Genomic DNA, 16,836 nt, shown 5'->3' on the forward strand with positions numbered 1-16,836 from the left:
TCATAGAGGCACGGCATCGCTCGCGACTCCGCTGACGTCACCGACGCCCATAATAGGCCCACGCCGGCGTGATGACATCAGTTCCCTTTTTTCCGCGTCGTCTACGCTAACGGTTTCGGGAATCTCAGTAGCTTTACTGGTGACTTTGTTTCGATTTTCTGTGTTTTCTGCTTCTTTGTTTCGTGACGATGTCGAAGAAGACCGGTTTCAAGCCCTGCAGGGAGTGCGGGAAAATAATGTCCATCACAGATCCGCACGAGGACTGTATTTGGTGCTTAAGCTCCGATCACGACGTGGATGGATGTACATCTTGTCATAAGATGAATCCGAAGGCCCTGCCGGAGAGGGAAACCAAACTGCTTGTGGCAAGACTTAAGGCCGACAAGGGTAAGAAGACTTCAAGATCCCGCTCGAGGAGGATGAAGTCGAAGTCGAGGTCGTAGTCAAGGTCCCGATCTCGAGAGGGTTCGGCCTCAAAGTCCTCTTCGGACCATGCTTCAAGATCGAGGAAGAAGCACAAGAAGAGGAGGCATGAGTCTCGACGTCACTCGGGTGAGAAGGCGAACTCGAGGTCGAGGTCGCCCAGGAGGGTTCGTTTGAGGTGGTCCCACCGCAGGAGACTCCGGATCAGGAAGGTGAGGCTTCGTCTTCGAGGTCGCAGGTACCCTCACCGGCTCCGGAGTCCAATCCATCTCCGGCGCCGTCTCCACCTCGAGAGGAGGAATAAGTAGTCCCTGTGGAAGTTGATGAATCTGCGCATTTGGTTGAGCCGGATTCGATCACACCTCGAGGTCAGCCTGAGGGTGTTCAACCACCTTTTCCAGCGCCGGGCCAAGACCCTTCAGCGTTCTTGAACGCTATGTATGCCGTGTTTTCAAGGGCAGCGTACCCCTCTGGTGCACCTTCGGGTCCCATGGGTCCTCTGGCATTTAATTTGGGTGTTCCACATTCTTATGCCCCGGCTCCGTTCATGCCGTTTATGCCAGCCCCATCGACGCCGTGGCAGTTCCCGGCTCCGCCGAGGTCGTCGCCGGCTCGTCCGAAGTCGACGACTCCGATGCCGATGTCGCCTGCTCCTAGTAGACATCAGGAGCATACAACTGGGCCATCGAAGTCGGTACCGATGTCGGTTCCGACTCCGTCGGAGTCGTTTGTGGATCCGGTGCCGAGGCGTGTTAAGGAGAGGTCCAGGAGAGAAGCACAACGCCTCTTGGAAGAACAAAGTTACGCCGACTCTCGCCCTGACTTAGAGAAAGGTGAGCTGGGTGAAGATTGTTTTGAAAAGCTGGCTGATGCCAGTGGCCTGGATTCTTCCCCGGAGTGGGAATTGCCCTCAGGGCATGATGCGCCTTCAAAGGATGTCCAGCCATATCATGTGGTGATGAGAAAGGCTGCAGGACTTTTAAATTTAACATTGCCAACGGTTGAATTTAAGTCAAACCTTCTAACAGAAGTACTTCACTCACCGAGTTCGGCTGTGGAGCCTTTACTTCCTTTTAATGAGGCATTAACTGAGCCCATTATGGAGGTGTGGAAGAAGCCACTCTCTGCTCCTGCTGTATCCAAGAGTGTGGCTAGAAGGTATAGGGTAGCTCCTGAGGACCCTGCATTCTTGACATCTCACCCTTCTCCAGAGAGCCTGGTGATTCAGGCTGCGTGCTCTAAGAAGTCTATAAGTGCATTTCCCCAAGTTCCTGGGGACAAGGAGGCTAAAAAGCAAGATCAGGAGGCCAAGAAAACTTTCTCATCTGCAAGTATGGCCTTGAAGTCTACAAATGCCACTTGTCTCATGGGGAGGTATGTGCACGCACTTAAGGACTCAATGCCTGCTTTGGCTCCTAAGATCCCTGAGGAGAACAGGAGTGATTTCGAGGAGGTGTTGTCTGATACCCAAGCAGCGGCACGCCAAGTAAGTCAGAGCGGTCTTGACACGGCTGATTCTGTGGCTCGGATTATGGGTACTGCAGTTGCTACGCGAAGATCGGCTTGGCTAAAGTCCGCGGACTTTTCTGCTGATGTTCAGGCAGCGCTTTTGGATCTGCCTTTTGATGGAGAAGGACTTTTTGGCAAGAAGGCAGATACAGCCCTCAAAAGGTTTAAAGACAGCAGAGCTACTGCCTGGTCTTTGGGTCTCCAAATTAGAGGTGCATCGGCCAGAAAGTTCAGAGGATTTGGACGCTCTTCCTTTCGGAACTTTAGACAAGGTCAGCAGCAGCAACAACAGCAGCATCAGCAGAACACCTTGTACAGGTCATACAGGGGGAAGCAAAGGGGTCGTCTTCGAGGGCGTCAAACCTCTTCCTCCTCCACCTCCTCCAACCCCCCAGCCACAGAAAAGCAGCCCTAGATCCGCCATTCAGGATCATGTGGGTCCAGTGGGGGGTCGGCTTACCTACTTTCTACGGGATTGGGAATCGGTTACATCAGATCTTTGGGTTCTCAATCTCGTAGAAAATGGGTATGCCCTTCCCTTTCGGGAATTTCCTCCCAATTACCCTCCTTGCCAAGGTTATTGCACGGAGGAACATCTGTTGCTTCTACAGGAGGAAGTACAGACTTTGTTTAGAAAGGGTGTGATAGAGGTGGTCCCAGAGCAGGAAAGGGGTCAGGGATGCTACTGATCCCCAAGAAGGATGGCAGACTTCATCCAATCCTGGATCTCAGGATCTTGAATCTCTATCTGAAACAAGAGAAATTCAAGATGCTCACCCTTGCACAGGTTCTTCAAGCGCTGCTGGAAGAAGACTGGATGGTGTCGCTCGACTTGCAGGATGCGTATTTCCACATCCCAATCCAGAAGTCGCACAGAAAGTATCTCCGTTTTACGGTGGGATCGCAGCACTATCAGTTTACGGTCCTTCCTTTTGCAATTACTACTGCGCCTCGAGTCTTCACCAAGGTGATGGCGGTGGTGGCGGCACATCTCAGAAAGTTGGGGATTCGGTATTCCCCTATTTGGACGACTGGCTGATCAAAGCAGAGTCGTCAGAGAAAGTGCTCCAGCATCTGCAGGAGACAACTCAGTTGTTGTACCGTTTGGGTTTTTCGATAAATGTACCCAAGTCTCACCTGGTGCCCTCCCAGCGCAACCTGTTCATAGGTGCCGTACTGGACACTACTGTGTGTCGTGCATTCCCTCCTCCTCAAAGGATTCGCGACATACAGGAAATTATTCCTTTATTTTTCAATGGAGCAGTTGTTCCAGTCCTGAAGGTTCTTCGTCTGCTCGGTCTGATGGCTTCATGCATTCTGTTGGTCAACCATGCATGCTGGCACATGAGGGCACTCCAGTAGTGCCTCCACAGGCAGTGGTTTCAACACCAAGGGGATCTCAGGGAGTCAGTGAGGATCTCCAGAGAGGCTGCAGCGGATGTATCTTGGTGGGGCGTGGAAGGCAATCTGTCACAAGGGAAGCCTTTCCATCTGTCTCCATCGGTGGCCACGGTGATAACGGATGCATCCACTCTAGGGTGGGGTGCTCATCTGGGGGATCTGGAGGTCAAGGGTCTTTGGTCTCCAGAGGAAAGGTTGCTTCACATCAACCTTCTAGAATTGCGGGCGATACGTTTGGCGCTCAAGGCCTTCCTCCCTTCCCTTCGCGGTCGGTCAGTGCAAGTCCTGACGGACAACACGACCGCGATGTGGTACATCAACAAGCATGGAGGAGTAGGGTCGCAGTGTCTCTGCGGCTCTGGTCTTGGGTTCAGGACCATCAGATTTGTCTGATGGCAAATCATCTGGCCGGGGTTCTGAACTTGCGAGCAGACAGTCTGAGTCGTCAGTTCTCGGCCGACCACAAGTGGAGGCTCCATCCAGAGGTTGTTCTCGACATCTTTCAGATGTGGGGAACTCCTCGGGTGGACCTGTTTGCCACTCGCGAGAATGCTCACTGCCAGTCGTTCTGCAGTCTCCAGTATCCGATGCAAGGAGCCTTGGGGGACGCGTTTCAGTTGAGTTGGGAAAATCAACTCCTTTACGCGTTTCCTCCCATACCCTTGATTCCTCGGGTTCTCAGGAAGATTCGCCAGGACCGGGCCCAAGTCATATTGGTCGCCCCGGGTTGGCCAAGAAGGGTGTGGTACACAGATCTTCTCCACCTCTCCTCTCACCCGCCGTTCCGTCTCCCTTTCAGGGCAGACCTCCTCTTTCAGATGGAGTGGCAGGTTCTACACCCCCACCTCCAGACATTACACCTTCATGCCTGGAGATTGAACGGGGCAACCTGAATTCCTTTTCTCTCCCGCCTGACATGGTGGATGTCATCTTGTCAGCCAGGCGTGACTCCAAGTCCATCTATTCATATAGATGGTCAAAATTTGTCACTTGGTGTGGGGAGAAATCTATTGACCCTTTGAGAGCCCATTTGTCTAATGTTCTCCAGTTTGCCCTCTCTCTGGCGCAGCAGGGGCTTGCTGTTGCCACAGTGAAGGGCTATCTTTCAGCGCTGTCTGCATTTCTCTGCTTGCCTGATCAGCCGTCTCTTTTTAAATCTCCTGTAGTTTTAAGGTTTTTGAAGGGCCTCACAAATAAGTTCCCTCCTACTCCTTTCATTGTGCCTCAGTGGGACTTAAATCTTGTCTTGACCTTTTTGATGGGTGCTCCCTTTGAGCCTCTTCACAAATGTCCTATTAGGCTTTTGACTCTTAAGACAGTTTTCTTCGTTGCAATAACCTCAGCAAGGAGGGTAAGTGAGCTTCAAGCTCTTAGTTCCAAGCCCCCTTTCTTGACCATTCATGCTGATCGAATGGTTCTTAGGACCAGGGCTGCTTTTCTGCCTAAGGTGGTGACTCCTTTCCACCTTGGTCAATCCATTACCCTCCCTACCTTTTATCCTCCCCCACACCCTTCCAAGGAGGAGGATAGATTACACCGTCTGGACCCCAAAAGGGCGGTGTCCTTTTACCTGGACAGATCTAAAGACTGTCGGTTGGATGACCAGCTCTTCATTTGGTTTTGCTGCAAGAGAGGAAGAGCGGTCCATAAAAGAACTTTGTCAAGATGGATCGTCCTCTGTATAAAGATCTGCTACTCTTTGGCCGGTAAGGAACCACCAGAGGGTATAAGGGCTCATTCTACAAGAGCTAAATCTTCAACCTCAGCATTGGCTAGAGGTTTTCCTGTAGAGGACATTTGTAGGGCGGCAACTTGGTCTTCCCTCCACACTTTTGCGAAGCATTACTGCTTGGATTCCGAAGTGAGGAGGGACGGCCACTTTGCGCGTTCTGTCCTCCAGGATTTCCTCGTTTAGAAGAGTGGACACCCTCCTCTGGGAGTGGGGACTGCTGTGGGACTCTATTCACAAGGTGAGGAATCCACACGGCAGATGTATCTATCAGAAGAACAAGTTACTTTCCTTCGGTAACGCTTTTTCTGGTAGATACAGTATCTGCGTGTGGATTCCTCACTGATCCACCCGCCTCCCCGTTGTCCGCTCTTCTATACCAGAGAATCTGTGTTGTAAATATTTCATGGACAAGGATAATGTATTATATTTACTTTACACTGTGTGTTTTACCTTGACTATTGTGTACTGTGTATACTATGTATATATCTACTGTCATTGGTCCGTCCGTGTGCCTCGAAGGCACGGAAAAAAGGGCGGAACTGATGTCATCACACCGGCGTCGGCCTATTATGGGCGTCGGTGACGTCAGCAGAGTCGCGAGCGATGCCGTGCCTCTATGACGTCCAAGACCACGTCGCGCGAAGCTACGAAAAGAATTCCCGAATGTTGCTGACGCAAGGGGGATATTCACAAGGTGAGGAATCCACAGGCAGATACTGTATCTACCAGAAAAAGCGTTACCGAAGGTAAGTAACTTGTTCTTTAGTGCAGTGGGTTCCTTGTAGATAAGTAGATTTCATGAAGAAGGTCTACACACAGACAGGCCTGTGCATTTGCAACTAAGATGCTGGCATCATCTTCTTCATACTTTGAGACTGGTTTCCTTTGACTACAAGTTGCAAACAGTGAAAAGGGTGAGATTGGCAGGTTAAGTGCTACTGTGTAAATAATATGCGCCAGTGGTTACTTCTGCTGCGGAAACAAAAAACTCACGTTCGGCTTCTCAATTCTCTACTGTTTTCTGATCTAATTCTGAGTGGTGGACTCAAGACGGCTTGTCGCCTCAGTACAGTACTGTTGATCACAAGTATTTTTTGTGAACAGATCATCCTGGCAGGCAACGACACCCAATGGAATAAGTGAATTCGATCACACAGGACTTATTAAGTAGGAAGAGAACGCAGGTAGCTGCTTTCTTTCAAATACTTCTATTTTTTTGTTTTATTTACATCTTGGGGATTTCTGGGACTGGGACTTGTATTGCTGGTTCATTTTCACCAAACTAAAGGTGTCCTGGATACACCAAGATTAAACCTGCATGGAAATGCCAGGAATGAGCCAGCCTATTGATAAGCAACACAGGCATGTGCAAGAGCCATGTCAAACACACCTGCGTCGAGAAATGTGAGCTGGTAATGCATCTTGCCAGATATGCAGAAGTTAAAATACTTGTATTACTCTTAATACTGGAGGCAAGTCTCAATGCTTTCAGCTTTGACTCATGGGATCGGAGTCCTATGAAGAACGTGATCTGTTTGCAATTATTGTATTGCATTATAATTGCATTTATATAGCGCTTACTACCCCTGACAAGGCGTCAAAGCGCTTTTTTGGCGAATAGCACGCTACCCCGGAACCCATAAAGGATTAGTGTTGAATTAATATAGGGAAATATGAAAGCCGTTTGAGTGGTGGATAGGTTAGTCAGTTATTTGGATTCAGAAGGATAGCGGTGGGATTGAAGAGGGAAGAAGGTTTGCATTTATATAGCGCTTGTTACCCCAGATGGGGTGTTGAAGCACTTTTTTGGCAAGTAGCAAGCTACTCCGCAACCTATAAAGGATTAATGATGAATTAGTATAGTGAAATATGAAAGTAATTTGAGTGGTGGATATTAGTCAGTTTTTTGGATTGAGAAGGATAGCGTAGGGATAGAAGAGGGAAAAAGGATTGCATTTATATAGCGCTTGTTACCCCTGATGGGGTGTTGAAGTGCTTTTTTGGCGAGTAGCATGCTACTCCAGAACCCATAAAGGATTAGTGATGAATTAGTACAGTGAAATATGAAAGTAATTTGAGTGGTGGATATTAGTCAGTTATTTGGATTGAAAATGATAGAAGAGGGAAAAAAGGTTGCATTTATATAGCGCTTGTTACCCCATATGGAGTGTTAAAGCTCTTTTATGGTGAGTAGCACGCTACTCCTCGCTGTATGAACCTAGTTTTGACCTCTTGCTGATAGTGAACAAGATCTTTTTCTGAGCTACGCATCCTGTGAATTCTTAAAAATTCCCCATATGGAATACTGTTAATGAGATGCTTTGGGTGGAAGCTCGAAGCATGCAATATAGAATTCCCTGCTGTATGGTAGCGAAATGAGCAGGATTCCAATTTGCCATTTTCAACATAGACATGCACATCTAAGAAATCTGTAGCGTTTGTCAATATGTGCAGTAAACTCAAGATTCAAAGTGTTAACATTAAGTTCGAGGCATGTGGGCTGCTAAATTCATATCTTATGCATAGATCGCCGCCTAGTGTTGGGTCCGGATGATTGCACATTGTTGTCCTGGAAGAGTCTTCGAAGTATCACAAGATAGGTGGCTCCACCCCTGGACTACAGTGCGCATGGGCATCGACTCCATCCCCAGATTGTTTTTTTCCGCCATTGGGTTCGGATGTGGTTTCGACGTCTCCGTGTCGGAACCGATAAACTTTCATCTTAAGGCCAAAAGGCCTTCGTTACCTGCGTCGGTATTGTTTGCGTACGGTCTCGTGCGTCGTCCGACTCTCTGAGCCGGAAATCTACGGAGTCGAGTAACTCCTCGGACATCGAGGCCCTCTCGTCGCAGCAAGACCGGCGACCTTAACATGGAGCGGAGCCCGTTCAAGTTCTGCCCCGTCTGTGGATCCAAATATCCACACATCGATGTGCATCCGGTCTGTAATAAATGCCTGTCGCCGGACCACAACGAAGAAAACTGCATGGCCTGCTCTAAGTTCAGGTCCAAGAAGACGCCCAAGCGACACCGGCACCCGACAACATATTCGACGACCCCGAGGAGGAAGGCGATAGCCATCATCTCCAGATTTCGCCACCGTCGACGGAGGTCCAGGCCGATCCAGAGGAATACATCGAAGGACAGGCCCCAGACCTTGAATACGTCGAGGAGGTAGGGGACGACGAAGAAGTTTATGGGGCCGTGGAAGATAGCTCAGAGGAGGAGCTATGCCCCGATGTCTACATTATTCAGGCTCAGGTCACGGGATCGCCACTCGGCCTTACCCACGACCCTGCCCCGCTATCCCGGCCCCGCCTTCTGGCCCGGCCACGGACACTCATGCGGAGCCGCCATTGCCCGTATCGAAACCGAAACCTTCGGATTCTACGGCACACAAGATGGCCGACGTCCAGTCGAAATCGAAACCGAAACCTACGGAATCAACAAAACCTAAAATGGCCGACGTCCTACAAAAAATATCGAAGCCTGCTCCTTCATCGACTCCGTCGCCCTCCGGCCCACAAAAGTCGAAGAAGGCTGTTGAGTCGACAGCGCCGCAGAAGGTGCACAAGGAGCCCTCCTCTAAGAAGGCCGTCCATCAGGCGTCGACCACGGTTGCTCCGGCGCGGACACCTAAACCTCTTGACACGCCTTCGGACGCTGCTACGGCGCCGTCAAGTAAACGCACGGCCGACCCAAAGTCGACTAAAAGCCACGACCCAAAGGCCGCTGGCTCAACGCATCGGCACAAGGATGCCGGATCTGCTGCAACGGCTTCGGCGCCAAAGCCTTCAACGGAGCCGCGACACATTGCAGCCGAAGATTCGTCGACGCAAATACCGTCGACACCAAGCGGCTCCGACGCCACCGAACATCGGCCGTCGGTTACAAAACCCTCTACCTCCTTCACAAAGCAGGTTACCGACTCCCTTCAACGTATTCGGGAAAAGACTTTGTCGTCCACGGCTTCCATGCCATCGGCTCCAAAATCAGTGGACACACCTCAGAAGTCCTCAAGCAAGCTTCTTTACACTCTGCCACCGAAGGTGGCCCCAAAGGCCTTTGCAACCACGTCGGTGCCAAAACCGTCGGATCCGTCGACGCCAAAGAGCCTCTCGGATCAATATCACGCCTCAGAGGACCAATCTGAGCATTGCATCGATGCCCAAACAGGGAAATTGACCCTTTATAAGAGGAAAATCACTTCCCAACCACTGGAATCCTATATTATTCCACTGAAGAAGAAGAGGCCAGCACAGGACATTCCTTCACTTGTTGAGCCTATTCTGCCACCACCAAGAAGGAGTCCATCACCTTCCCCCAACCAATCGGGAGGAGATGATGATGACCAACAGGACCAATACAATTTCCCAGTTGGCAATGACCCTGATGTTCAGCAGGACTCATATGGCGACACGGGGGACCAAGGTGGACATCAGGTGGTACAAGATCCACAAGGCTTTGGGACACGTACTTCTCCAACAGAGGATTCTGCTGCATTTAATGCTTTACTCGAACGGGCAGCAGCAAATCATAATGTGGACATGCATGCTGACCCGGTAGAGGAAGACTTTTTATTTGACACTTTCTCCGTCTCAGAGAGAACAGTTAAAATACTTCCTATGCTTAAAGGTGTCCTTAAACATGCCCCAGAGATCTTTAAGGAACCTACCAGGGCGAGAGTGGTGAACCCACGTATCGAGAAAAAATACAGGCCAGCACCTGGAGATCCTGCATATATTCGAGGACAGTTGCCCGGGACTCGTTGGTGGTCGCCAATGCCCGCAAGAGGGCAAACTCCCAAACCACGGGTGAAGCTCCTCCCCCAGACGAGGAGTCGAAAGTGCTTGAGGCATCGGGCAAGAGGGTGGCGGCGCAGGCTGCCAATGTATGGCGTATTGCAAACACACAGGCACTATTGGCACGATACGATAGGGCGCATTACGACACCCTAGAACAGCTCCTTCAACACCTACCTGATGAGTTTAAGGAAGCAGCCGAAATGCTCATACAAGAGGGAAAGCTTATCTCCAACGCTGCAATAAAGTGTGCACTTGATGTGGCAGATACAGCGGCTAGGGGGATTAACACTAGCGTCATGTTGAGGCGACAAGCTTGGCTTCGCATATCTGGATTTAAGCCTGACATCCAAACTACAATCCTCAACCAGCCCGTCAATCCTGACACACTGTTGTAAATGTAAATGTACAGGAATTTATATAGCGCAAATCACCAAGCGGTTTCTAAGCGCTTGCTTAGGGAACCCGTCCTGGTATTCCCCTGTGAGATAACCCCGGCAGGGTATCCGCAAGGTGAAAGCCAGGCATCCCGCCGCAAGGGGCCGTTGTGGAGATTAAGCAAGCTATTGCCCAGAGTCGCAGAGTGTGAACCTGTGAATCGAGTAGGCACCGGAGTGAGAATTGTCGAGTCCATGGACATTTTAGGACTCAAGAGCCCGCCGAGCAGGGAATTGAACCCTGGTCCCGGGCTGACCTCTGCTTCCAGGTCTGCCTCCTCTAACCAGTGAGCCACACTTCTCCCCTGTTTGGTCCAGATGTAGACACCACCCTTGAAAAAATTAAAAAGGACAACGAGACTGCTAAGTCCATGGGGGCGCTTCAGTCACAACAATTCAGGGGAAACAATTTTCGTCGCTCAGGAGCACGTGGTGTTACCAGAGGACAATTGGGTCAACAAACACAATACGCGAAGGGTGGTGCACAATCCTCGTACCCCAAGCAGGGTAGAGGGGGTTACAGAGGTAACAGTGCCAAGGGCAGAGGCAGAGGGAACAACAACTCCCGTACCTCTGCCGCCAACAAACAGTGACTCTTTGTCTCTGCCCCCTGACCATACCACACCTGTCGGGGGGAGACTCCAGCAGTTCCTGCCAGTCTGGACGTCCATCACCACGGACAGGTGGGTGAGAAAACTTATCCAGTACGGTTACTGTTTGGAGTTAACATCCACTCCTCCCAACATTCCCCCAAGACACCGTCCTATGTCGGCAGAGCACTTGCACTTATTGCAGCAGGAAGTACTGGTGATGCTGCAAAAAGGCGCAATCGAGCTCGTGCCAGTGGAAGAGGAAGGCACAGGGGTCTATTCCCTGTACTTCCTCATCCCAAAGAAGGACGGATCCCTCAGACCTATTCTGGATCTACGCCCCCTCAACATGTACATACTGTCAGAACATTTTCACATGCTGACACTGCAACAAATCCTTCCCCTGCTCAATCAAGGGGACTTCCTAGCAACCTTGGACCTCAAGGATGCTTATTTCCACATCCCACTCCACCCATCCCACAGAAAATACCTCAGGTTTACCATTCTAAACAGGCACTATCAGTTCAAAGTCCTACCCTTCGGGGTGACTACTGCCCCCAGAGTGTTTACAAAGTGTCTGGCGACAATGGCGGCGCACCTCAGGAGACAGAACATACATGTCTACCCGTACCTAGACGACTGGCTTGTTCAAGCAAAGTCGGAACAACAGTGCGCCGCGGACATGTCCCACACTATTCAACTCCTTCACAGCCTGGGGTTCTCGCTAAACTACCCGAAGTCGCACCTTCAACCACACCATGTGCGGCAGTATCTGGGCGCGACAATAAACACCCTGACTGCTATGGCTCAGCCAAACCCAGTCAGAATCAACAGTATTCAGTCGCTGTGCCAGAAGTTCAGACCGCAACACTCCCTGCCAGCGAGAGTGTTCATGCAGTTGATAGGCATGATGGCCTCCTGCATCTTCATAGTCCCGCACGCGAGGTTGCACATGCGCCCGCTCCAAGAATGCTTGGCAAATCAGTGGACACAGGCTCGGGGACAGCTAACAGACCTAGTGTTGGTGACCGGTCGGGCATACAACTCTCTGCATTGGTGGAATCCACACAACCTTTGCAAGGGCCGACCGTTCCAAGAGCCAGTGCCACAGATAATCCTAACAACGGACGCATCTCTCCAAGGGTGGGGAGCTCATGTGCACCACTACACTGTGCAGGGACTGTGGTCCACCCAGCAGCAAAAGTTGCACATCAACTACCTGGAATTGATGGCAATCTTCATGGCGATGAAGTCCTTCAAAGTACATTTGTGCAACAAAGTCGTGTTGATCCGGACGGACAACATGACCGCCATGTACTACATCCAAAAGCAGGGAGGCACACACTCTCCACAGCTGTCTCATCTAGCTCAGAGCATGTGGAAGTGGGCCATTCAGAGAAACATTTTCCTCATGGCGGAACACCTCCCGGGCAAGGACAATCAGATGGCGGATCTGCTAAGCAGATACAGCCATCAAATGCACGAGTGGGAGATACATCCATCAGTACTCCACCCGTACTTCCAGCAGTGGGGTCATCCAGAGATAGACCTGTTTGCCACAAGGGAAAACGCAAAATGCCAAAGCTTTGCCGCCAGGTTCCCTCACCCGGAATCGCAAGGGAATGCGATATGGATGAACTGGTCAGGCAAATTTGCGTACGCTTTTCCCCCAGCGCCTCTCATTCCGCTGGTGGCAAGAAAGCTAAAGCAACACTCGATGACTCTCATCCTGGTTGCTCCAACATGGGCACGCCAACCATGGTACACCACGTTTCTAGAACTTTCCGTGGTACCGCATCAAAGGCTGCATCTCACATCCCGGCTCTTGACGCAGAACCATGGCGACATTCAGCATCCAGATCCGCGACAGCTCAATCTGGCGATCTGGCTCCTGAAGTCTTAGAATTTGGCTACCTCAACCTGCCTCCAGAATGCATGGACATCATCCGGGAGGCACGAAAGCCCACTACCCGAGCTTGCTATGCAGCTAAATGGAAGCGGTTTGTCATGTACTGTACAGACAACAATATCAACCCGCTAGATGCATCCATTCCTAACATCATCTGCTATTTGTTACATCTTTACAAATGCAATCTAGCGTACGCTTCCATTCGGATACATTTATCCGCCATAGCGGCTTATCTCCAGAATAGGCAACACCTCTCTGTTTTCAGGGTGCCTGCCATTAAAGCCTTCCTAGAAGGACTGAAGCGAGTCATTCCTCCAAGAACACCACCGGCTCCAGTGTGGAACCTCAATGTGGTCCTCACTAGGCTGATTGGCCCACCTTTTGAGCCACTGCACTCCTGCGAGATTCAGTTTCTCACATGGAAAGTGGCTTTTCTCATTGCTATCACATCGCTCAGACGTGTAAGTGAGCTGCAGGCGCTCACAATCCAAGAGCCATTCATACAAATACATTCCAACAGGGTGGTGCTCCGCACTAACCCCAAATTCCTTCCTAAAGTGGTGTCACAGTTTCATATCAACCAAACTATTGACCTGCCTGCATTCTTCCAAAACCCACAAACAGTAGCAGAAAGAATGCTTCATACATTAGACGTTAGGAGGGCGCTAATGTACTACATTGACAGAACACAACACTTTAGAAAGACACAACAACTTTTTGTTGCCTTCTCAGCACAGCACAAAGGCAACCCCATTTCCAAAGCAGGAATAGCCAGATGGATTGTTAAGTGCATTCAAATCTGTTATCAAAAGGCTAAACGTACTTTAACAATACCCCCAAGGGCGCACTCCACACGCAAATTGGGGGCCTCCATGGCTTTCCTGGGGAACATTCCCTTAGAAGACATTTGTAGAGCAGCCACATGGTCTACACCACACACATTTACTAAACATTACTGTGTAGATGTGCATTCAAAACAGCAAGCAGCTGTAGGACAGGCTGTTCTCAAGACACTTTTTCAAGCTTCTGCGGCTGGCACGGGCAACCGCCGTTAATGGAGGGACTGCTATGTATTCTATGCATAAGATATGAATTTAGCAGCCCACATGCCTCGAACTGAATATGCTACTTACCAGTATGCATCTGTTCTTGGCATGTAGGGCTGCTAACATTCATATCGCCCGCCCTCCTCCCCGGTGCCCATAGCGGCTGCAGATACTCTCTCTATATTCATCATTAGCATGGACATCCTTTACACTGTTTCACTCCATCTCTGCTACAATGGCTAAAAACAATCTGGGGATGGAGTCGATGCCCATGCGCACTGTAGTCCAGGGGAGGAGCCACCTATCTCGTGATACTTCGAAGACTCTTCCAGGACAACAATGTGCAATCATCCGGACCCAACACTAGGCGGCGATCTATGCATAAGATATGAATGTTAGCAGCCCTACATGCCAAGAACAGATGCATACTGGTAAGTAGCATATTCATTCTTTTGACAAAGGCTTCGGCTTTGACTTGTGTGCCCCTCCAAATAACAAACACATCGTCTATATAGCACCACCAATTAACCACATGTCTGTCCCAGTCGAAGCAGCAGTGCTCTTCCATGAGGACTCGCTCCTCCCACCAACCAACATGTAAACATGCATAACTGGGGGATAAGCACGGCCCCATGGCGACACCCCTAAGTTGCTGGAATATCTCATTTCCAAAAGAAAATAAATTGTTGTGAAGGCACCAATTTATCATATTTAACAGCATTATGTTATGGTTGAATAATTAAAATGGTCTATTGTTCACATAATATTCAACCCCCCTCAAACCATCCATGTGATCGATACTCATGTAGAGGGAGGCAATGTCCAAAGTCATCAGAATGTAAGTCCAGAGGCTTCCTAAAAAAAAATCACTGGTGTCTCGGATATAAGAAGATAGTCCAACAACAAACTCTTGAAGGAAAATATCCACATAACGTGAAACTTTCTCAAAAAGGCCCTTCCTCACTGATATGAATGGTCAGCCCAGAACTGGGGACATGTTTCTGTGTATTTTTGGAATAAAATACAATATTGGCAAGACTGGGAATTCATTATGTAAAAAGAGGTACTCTTCTTTTGATATAAGACCCTCATGTTTCCAACCAACGAAATCCTCTTTGAACAACTTGGTGATGGCCTTGACTTGTTGCATACATGATTTTTTTGGAGCACAAGGGATCATTCAAGTGTCTATAGGCCTCTAGTTGGTATTCAGTTTTACGGCAAAGCACTATGTTGCTGCCTTTGTCAGAATTATTGATACCACTGGTATGAAATGAGGAAGACATGACTAGAAGTCAGGCCCTCGGAGCTTTCGCCATCATGGAATCGAGGACAGTGGCTTGTCAATGAGAATAAAACGGAGGCAGAGGGCCCAGCTTTGCTGTAGACTTTTATGGAGTGTGATGAAAAGTTCCACGAAGGCATGCACTTGGCTACGTTTATCACTTAGGGACATCCAGCTGAAAAACATGACTTTTCCTTTTGTGTATGCCATGTAGGTGTCTTTGTGTAGCTGTAAAAATGCCTTTGGCTCTGCAGAGAGTATGCTTTGCAGAACACAGTGGTTCTCCTCCTCAAAGCCGCTGTGCGCAGAGAAGCTACACACTGCTCTACACCTTTTGCAGCATGGAGTTTGGATCCCTGATCCCAATATGCACATAGCATGAACCACACTCCATGGATTGAGTTTGGCATGGCAGGGGTCTAGTACGAAAATCTCATTATCCAGAGGAAAGCTTTCTGCCGGGAAGTAAAAAACTCTTAGCAAACTAAGTTATGGCCAAAAATCAGAAACTTAACAAAACTTATTGATGAGAAAGACAAACTTTCTCCAGGAAAGGTCTTGGAATCCCATGTCTGCAGGCCTCAGAAATAACCTAGATAGAGCTTTGGCAGTCACTCCTGCATCAGCGCTTGGAGCCAGCGAATGGGATGGCTCCAAGCAGTATAGAAATAGAAGACGTTTGACCTAGCTTGACGCATCTGCTAATGATTTCCAAGTGAAAAATATCTGAAACAAGAACTGGATGCAAAAATAGAAATATTATATGAATACTAAGAAGAATAAGAAAGAATCGCTGGAAATCTTAGCAGATGCGGAGAACAAAATATGTGATGGGACTTCAGTTAAGAGTGCTAAATCGCTGCAGTTAAGAGTGCTAAATCGCTGTGACTCCATCGGGCCATCACAGTGCTTAATTTGTAAAAGAATTAGCGCCGGGCCCACAGTTTTGCTCAGAAGCCTGCAGCCAGCGTCACCAATTGTCTGCATGGCGAGTACTAAGACTGCGTAGTCTTGATTCCATTCATGCCTCTTTCATCCGCCACCAGAAACTCCCTGCCCCTTTTATCTTACTTTTGCAGTTTCTTTTTCATCCCTGCTTTCTCTCGAAGAAACAGTGTTTCTATCTTTCCAATCCTCCTTTCTCTTAGTTTTTTTCTCTCACTTGCTCTGGATCAAAAAAATTGATGAATTAAAAAATGTGCCTGTCCCCAAAAAGAGAGCCGATGGGCCCCCTCCTGCAGCCACCAGCTCAAATTAAGCACGGAGTACATGCTGCTTCTCGGTTACAGTACTGAATACCTAAAGTACTGAGGTCAATGCCATTAATGACAATGCTGCCTTTTCAATTCCTGCTTCCCAGTCATCCGCTCCCAATATCACACTCACTCGGCCTTTCTTATCCCCCTTTCTTTCTTTAGGAGTCAGTGTTCTGTCGGGGTATTTTTATTATAAATTTGGATGCACCACTAAACGTTCATTGGAAGACAATCTTCTGTAGAATGAGGTCCTGAAGTCAAATGGTGGCCCATCAAGAGCCAAGCTAAAATAACTTTGGCTAATTGACATCTCTGCGTGGAGTTCCCAAAACCTAATGATGTGGCTGAAGCAAGCATACTTGGCTGCTTGTATATTGGCGAGAAACCTTCTTTTGTATTCCCACATGCCTCCTCAAGCTCATCCAACTCCAGAAGTGAGATCCAAAG

At 49.2% G+C, this 16,836-nt stretch overlaps 1 protein-coding gene across 1 annotated transcript in view; it reads left to right on the forward strand.

Annotated features, from left to right (window-relative positions):
• Positions 1-16,836, forward strand: part of CYP26B1 (cytochrome P450 family 26 subfamily B member 1) — a 96,605-nt gene that overhangs the window by 71,579 nt on the left and 8,190 nt on the right. The window lies entirely within an intron of this gene.

The sequence above is a fragment of the Lissotriton helveticus genome, chromosome 2_1, assembly GCF_964261635.1.
Source record: "Lissotriton helveticus chromosome 2_1, aLisHel1.1, whole genome shotgun sequence".
Lineage (NCBI taxonomy): Eukaryota > Metazoa > Chordata > Amphibia > Caudata > Salamandridae > Lissotriton > Lissotriton helveticus.